The sequence below is a fragment of the Seriola lalandi genome, unplaced genomic scaffold (assembly GCF_002814215.2).
Source record: "Seriola lalandi dorsalis isolate HSWRI2012SDOR001 ecotype SW California unplaced genomic scaffold, Sedor1 jcf7180002054850, whole genome shotgun sequence".
Classification (NCBI taxonomy): Eukaryota; Metazoa; Chordata; class Actinopteri; order Carangiformes; family Carangidae; genus Seriola; species Seriola lalandi.
The window spans coordinates 2,969,466-2,976,789 of record NW_019525403.1 but is presented as its reverse complement, the minus strand read 5'-3'; the positions used below and the strand labels follow the sequence as shown (position 1 = coordinate 2,976,789).

At 41.6% G+C, this 7,324-nt stretch overlaps 1 long non-coding RNA gene across 1 annotated transcript; it reads left to right on the top strand.

Moving 5' to 3' along the window:
* Nucleotides 1-4,718: 4,718 nt before the first annotated feature.
* On the top strand, nt 4,719-6,739 carry LOC147817914 (uncharacterized). Its single transcript, XR_015438511.1, has 3 exons — nt 4,719-4,804; nt 6,206-6,265; nt 6,400-6,739. It is a non-coding gene; the product is annotated as an uncharacterized LOC147817914 (long non-coding RNA).
* The last annotated feature ends 585 nt before the right edge of the window (nt 6,740-7,324 follow it).

Sequence of the window (7,324 nt, the reverse complement as noted above, 5' to 3'; positions counted from 1 at the left end):
GAGGTTACATCTCTCTTCATATACGGACACCCTAACAACAAAACTACCTACAAACAACTCCATCTGCTGATGAAGGCCACACAAAGGGGTTGAAAGCTCCAGAACAGGTAAAGTTAGACCTTTGGTGTCAATAAATCAGACTTTACTGTGGTTGTATTTCAGCTGGTTGCTGAGTAAAAACTACAGATTAAACTTTCAACCACTCCAGTTGTTCTCACCTGATGCAGAGGTGTGTCAGGGATGGGGGCGTGGCCAGATGCAACAGACCTGAAACACTGAACCAGAGCTCAGAGAAACAATCGAGTCAAGCTTGGTGTTCAGTTACTGTCTCAATAATTCATCATCATCATCATCATCATCTGTTTGTTGATATGTGGAGGTCTGTTTGGAGCAGGAGGAGGCAGCTGTAATTAGATTAGAGACTAACACATACCAACGGTTTCTATGGCAACAGACAGTCCAATACTTCATACTTCAGAGCAACAGCAGCAGCATCAATACTGACAATAACAACACAGTGAGCAGATACAGACATGTCCTTCAACTACCTGTGACAAACTGACTTCATGTCTCTACAGCTGCTGAGACTAAAACATCTGGATCTACCACTGAGCCATGAGATCACCTGGATGTTACAAAACAGTGAAACTTCCTGCATGAGGAGGACCGTATGTCACTAACAGTGACCTAGCAACAGTCCTTATCAGGGTGACTGGACCATGTGACCTCAGTGGTTACACCGTCTGAACATCTGACAAATAAACTAATAGAGTAAGAACCTGAACACCTGATGCTCTCTACATGATTTTTACCTCAGAATAAATCTACATCTGCACATCAGAACTCTAAGCCCTGAGAGGTAGTGAATTATAATTTTTTTTTTTTTTTTTTTTTGCCAGGATCATTTTTCTAAGTTTTTTTTTCTTCCCAGAAAAGAAATTGCTCCTGACAAAAAAAAGTGAGTGAACAATGTTCTGAATAATAAGGATCTGTCATGGTGAATACATACAGACAGAGGAGAAGCTACATGTTCATCTCTATTGAAACTCAGCTCAGTGAAAAACCTTCAAATGGTACAAAGATCAGAGGTCAACTGCCATTTAGCAAGTCCAGAACCAACCTGGACCCTGAAATGATTTTACCTGTACTCACAAGATGCGGAGAGACTGGTTCATGTCTCCATCGGCTAAACCTCACCCCACAGAAACCACACAGATCCGGACCTGCAGTGTCAGAAATGTTGGCTCTGGACCTGGCTTTGTACTCAGGTGAGGCCCGACCAAGACCTTAACCAAGATCACTGGAGTTTCTCATTCTCACAGTTGCATGGTTTTTTCCTGCATAGAGAATTGTGAGGTGGCCGCCTCCCGACAAAATTCTGCTAGGCCTATTTGTTTTCTCGGTACTCGGTGGATTTGGCGTTTGTAACCGCAATTGCAGCTCTACGCCGCTACAGCAGTGTAGTGGCGCTGTATCGTAATCATTAGGCAGAACCATCCGAAATTACCAACGAAGAAGAATACGAACACGCTGGATTTTCTGCCTCCCATTGTGGGATGTAATGTTATTTTGAAATGAATTTTTTTTTTGAATTTTTTTAAATGAATGTGAAAAATAAAATATTCAAAATAAAGAAGTAAACTGCCAAATGTAAAAAAAAAAAAAAAAAAAAGGTTTTGTCACCAGAAACTCGAGATGGAAGTAAAGTAATGGAAGTAAATGAAACAGTTCCTTATGATGACAAACCCTCTGTCTGTACAAACTGTGTTATTACACCCTCTGATCATCACCATGACAACACTGTGCTGCAGGAAGCAGGACTGTATACTGGTGTCAGAGTCGAGGGGAAACAGACGGACTGGTCGGTCAGCAACATAATGTACCACAAGACCAGCACAGTCTCCAGACCTGAGCCACATGGAGCTGGTCAGGGATGAACTGGACAGAAGCTGTGGGAACCACAGAGCACCACAGAAGAAGACAAAACAGAATACTGATGTCTGATTTCAAACCTCTGAGCTGCATTTAAGACACCAGGTCTTAAATCATTTCATTTTGGTAAATATGTTCATCTGTAATCTGACTCAGGACCATAAAACGTCACCTCTGTGTGTCCGGCAGACACCAGACCAAAACTGCTCACAGCCTCCTCTGGGAAGAGGTCAAAGGTCACTGTAGCCAGGCGCTAAGCTGGAGTTATATCATCTGTTTGTTCCTATCACACAACAAGAGTCAAACATTTAAGTCGCAGAAACAGTTCATGTGTCCTATCCTGTCGGTGCTCTTGTAGCACTTCCCAGTCTGGGAAAAACCCCAGAGCTCAGGTAAAGGTGTTCTGTAAACAGTATGTTCCCGATACACACCCAAGCGAGATCAGGTTACCGTGGCTTCCCGCCTGATTAAAGCTTCCGTCAAATATATGTTGTAATGTTCTTAAATATAATGTTTGGGATGAATGTGTTCAATATGTTTATGTAGCCTTACTATGTGTTTGTATGCGTCAGAGGGAGGATTCAAGCAGAGGCAGTGGTGTTGAGCAGACAGGAAGTAAGACCAAGTGTTTTGGTCCAAATACCCACATTCAGAGACAGAGTATGACTAATGTGTGAGCAGCTCTGTGTACATGTAAATCTGATGGTGTGTTTACACAAGACACGTCATCAGATTTATGAAGCCGTATACTCTCCGTGTCTCTATGGATATTTACTGCTCGTACCATTAAATGATTACATGTACCTGTGTCAGTGATCTGGAGGATATGGTAAGACCATAAACATAAATAAAGAATAAATAATGTATCCAATATGAATATAAAATGTAATATATGACATTAACCACATGGAACTAATCAATATGTTATAGTTGTGTTTTTGTTCATTGTATAAACTTAAGAAAAAGAATAAAATCAGCAAAACAGACAATCTAATAATAAAGCATTCAAAAGCGTTCATTTCACCTCTCACCTTGTTTTTGTGTGGTAAGTGTAAACTGGTCTGAAGTCAGCGTGGTGCACGTATTCTCACTGCACATTGTGGTTTTATAAATAACAGTTTCCGTGTAGGAGGTGTGGATCTACGTTTCCAGTGCGTATGCATTTATTCTACATCTGCTCCAAGGGCTCAGCCAACAGACAAAGATAAAAGGTGACCATCCCCCTCATATAAAACCACCTAAGTCAGAGTTGGGATTGTAGAGTTGTGATGTCAGACTTAGGATGTCAAAGTTAGGATGGTAGAGTTAGAATGGTAGAGTAAGGATTTCAGAATTAGGATGGTAGACCTCGGATGCCGGAGTTAGGATGCCAGAGTGAGGATGGTAGAGTCCGGATGCCAGAGTTAGGATGCCAGAGTTAGGATGCCAGAGAAAAGATGGTAGAGTTAGGATGCCAGAGTTAGGATGCCAGAGTTAGGATGCCAGAGTAAAGATGGTAGAGTTAGGATGCCAGAGTTAGGATGCCAGAGTAAAGATGGTAGAGTTAGGATGCCAGAGTTAGGATGCCAGAGTTAGGATGCCAGAGTTAGGATGCCAGAGTTAGGATGCCAGAGTAAAGATGGTAGAGTTAGGATGCCAGAGTTAGGATGCCAGAATTAGGATAGTACAGTGAGAATGTGAGAGTTAGTATGTCAAAGTTAGGATGCCAGAGTTAGGATGCCAGAGTAAAGATGGTAGAGTTAGGATGTCAGAGTTAGGATGCCAGAGTTAGGATGCCAGTAAGGATGGTAGAGATAAAATGTCAGAGTAAGGATAGAAGAGTTAGGATGGTACAGTTAGGAAGTCAGCGATAGGATGGTAAAGTTAGGATTGCAGAGTTAGGATGGTAGAATTAGGATTTCAGAGTAAGGATGGTAGAGTTATGACGGTAGAGTTATTATTGGCAGAGTTATGATGGTAGAGTTAGAATGTTCAGAGTTAGGATGGTAGAGAAAGGACGCCAGAGTTAGAATAACAGAGCTGGGATGTCAGAGTAAGGATGGTAGAGATAGAATGTCAGAGTTAGGGTGGTAGAGTTATGATGTCAGAGTACGGATGGTAGAGTGATAATGGTATATTTAGGATGGTAGAGTTATGATGTCAGAGTTTTGATGATAGTGTTGGGATGTCAGAGTAAGGGGAGTTGAGTTAGGATGCCCGAGTTAGGGTGTTCGAGTAAGGATGGTAGAGTTATGATGTCAGAGTTCAGATGGTAGAGTTATGATGCGAGAGCTCAGATGGTAAAGTTATGATGGTACAGTTAGGATTGGTAGTTAGGACGGTAGTTAGATGTTAGTTATAGTACTTTAACCAGGTTTAACAGATGTTCACAGAGATTAAACTGGTCTTAACTTCTTTAAATAATAGTGAAAACCCTCCTCTTATCTCTCTTCTCTAAGGTAACCTAATCAGGAACACTGTGTAACCATCAGGTAAAACAGGTTAGCAGGAAGTGGGGCACATTCCACTCTTTCTGTGTAGTTTTGTCTGGAGTGTGTCCTACCTGTAGGACACCTGCTTCCTGAGGTTCAACTGGACAAACTCTGCCTCCATCTGGGACACCGACAGGTGACACCCCTCCTCTTTCGCCCCCTCCTTCACCTCCACCCTTCCTGATTCCTAGAAAATACAAACAGATGAATTTCCATTTTTTTAGGAGTTCACTGAACACAGTCCCTCCGGGACACCGTACCTGTTAGTTTAGCCACACCTGTTCATTCAGTGTCAGCTGGTGTGTAAACACAACACACAGCTTGACTACAGAGGAAGGATGATAAGAACATGGCGAATATGTTGTGACACTTTTCTCACTATGATGACGTACCTGAACCAGGTGAGTTCTAGAAAAGCCCGAACTAAATCAACACAAACTCACCTGACAGGTGTGTGTTTCCCGCGCGCTCTCCGCGCTCCCCTCCACGGTGAACACGTCCTCCTCCTCGACCACGTCCTCCAGCCCGGGCCGCTCCATCCTGCGGCCTGACGGTTTCCTCTCTCTGTTCACTGATGGATGATGTTACTATAATAACCGCTGCTCTGTGACGCTGATGCTCCTCGAGTTCTAGAAGTTCCTGTTTAACGGGAGCCGGTTCCCGGTCCAGTCCTCCGCGTGCCGGTATGCAGGGTCAGAGAGAAGCAGGATCACTGTGAGACGTGGAGACGGAATGAAGTGTGTGTCCGTGGAACCTCTCCGCTCTGCAGTAATGAAAAGTTGTCGTTGAGCGGCTCCGTCATCAGCTGATGCAGGAAATCAGCTGTGGGCTCGCTCGCTCTCTCTCTGTCTCTCTCTCTCTCTCGCTCGCTCTCTCTCTCTCTGTCTCTCTTCTATTGAAAAATACAACCAGTAATAACGAATGAAATTACTAGATTATACATGTTATCTCCACTCTGATTGGACAGCCTTATCCTGCTAGGTGGTCTTGTCAGTCTGACCCCGCCCCCCTCCGGTTAAACAAAAGGCCATAGGTCCATTGAATTAACACTCACAAGGCCTAAAGGTATTTCTGCCAACCAGCAACATGAATTTAGCTAAATTTAAAAGATTTAGATTTAAATTTAAGGTTTAGATTTAAATTTTAAAATTTAAATTTAGATTTAACATTAAGATTTATATTAAACATTTAGATTTAGATTTAATATTTAGATTTAAATTTAACATTTAGGTTTAAATTTAACATTGAAATTGAAATTTAATATTTATGTTCAATATTTATATCTTTTAATTGTTTTACAAGAAAAGTTGACATGACTGACTACATTTTTCAACATTGATAATTTGAGCATCCACCACTTTACAATCCACCCCACAGACATGTGTGTGTGTGTGTGTGTGTGTGATGGTGACAGTGCTTTAGACTCTGAGCTCAGTCTTGGTTCTGATTATTGAGAATGAGTCACAGTTTAATTAAAGGAGTCACATCAAAGAGAGAAGCAAGTAACAGCATCTCCTGTGGACCATCACTACCTACCCACACACACACACCCACCCACACACACTCACACACACAGACTAAATAAAATGATGTAAGATTCATATCCGGAGAGAGAACGGACTGAGCCGTATCATAGACCTTTGTTATCTAACAGGAAATAAAAGATTTCTTTAGCAAGTCATGACTGATCCAGCAGGTACAGGACCAAGACCTGGCTCACCTACAAAGAACCCAGTCCGGTTTTAATGTCGTCAGTTACAAGCCAACTTGTCTGACCCTCTTCTGACTCTGCTGTGCTACAGAGAAGCTGCTGGGTGGTCCAGTTACTGGTGTCCTCCTCTGATTGGATGAGGCCTTAATTGGTAATTAACACTACACAAGGCTCAGGTGGTGGTGTGACAGGAGATGAATCTACTCGTACATGTTTGTACTGACTTCTGGAACAGTCACATGACTCTCTCAACGTGTAAACAGGAAATATCATTCTCCTTTTTAGATCTGAGCTGAGTCCTGCAGCCTGAACAGGATCCAGACCACCAGGATCCACCTACAGCTCATCTCCAGCTTCTGGTCCTGAATAAAACTAATACTGACAAAGGCACAATAAATCAACTATTTATTTCAAATAATCATTCGTGCTGACTGTCATAAAGGAAGGAATTTGGGTGGAAATCAATAATCAGATGTTTTAACACACCGCGTAGCATCTCTTCATATGTGGAAGAAGATTGTGGACAAATAGATTAACTGTGTTTAACTGTTGTGTTGTTATAATGGACTGTCACTGAAAATGTCATTGTTATATTCCTCCATAACTGAAACTGTTATGTTGTAAATGCCTTCCTTTCAAATGTGTCTCTTTGTTGTTATTATTAATATTTTTGTTTTATTTTTAACTATTTTTATTCATTTTGTTTTATTTAATTTTATTCTTATTCATTTTTTTCATTTCATTTTATTTTTTTTATTCATTTTATTTTATTTTATCTTCATTTTTATTAATTTTATATTTTAGTCATATAGGAGGTCCTATGTCAGATATACATACATCCTAACAGCAATTACATCTGAAATAAACTGTGTTAAATGACACAGTATTTAACACTGTTCACATCACTGTTTGATTCAAACAGTTCAATCAGCAGATAAGTTTTTAGCCTTACTGCTTTCATTACCCAATCCCAGCTGACATTGGGAGGGCAGGGCACACCTGGACAGGGAGAACGTCAAACTCCGCACATACAGGTTTGAACCCAGAAACTTCTCACTGTGAGGCAACAGTGCTAACCGCTGTACTGCCATGCTATGGTTAAAAAGGATCAGGTCCGGATCTTTTAGACTTCAGAGGGCGAGGGAGGTAGTATGATGTCAGTCCAGCAGGAGGCAGCAGAACTCTACTCCTCTACAACAAACCTGAGGCC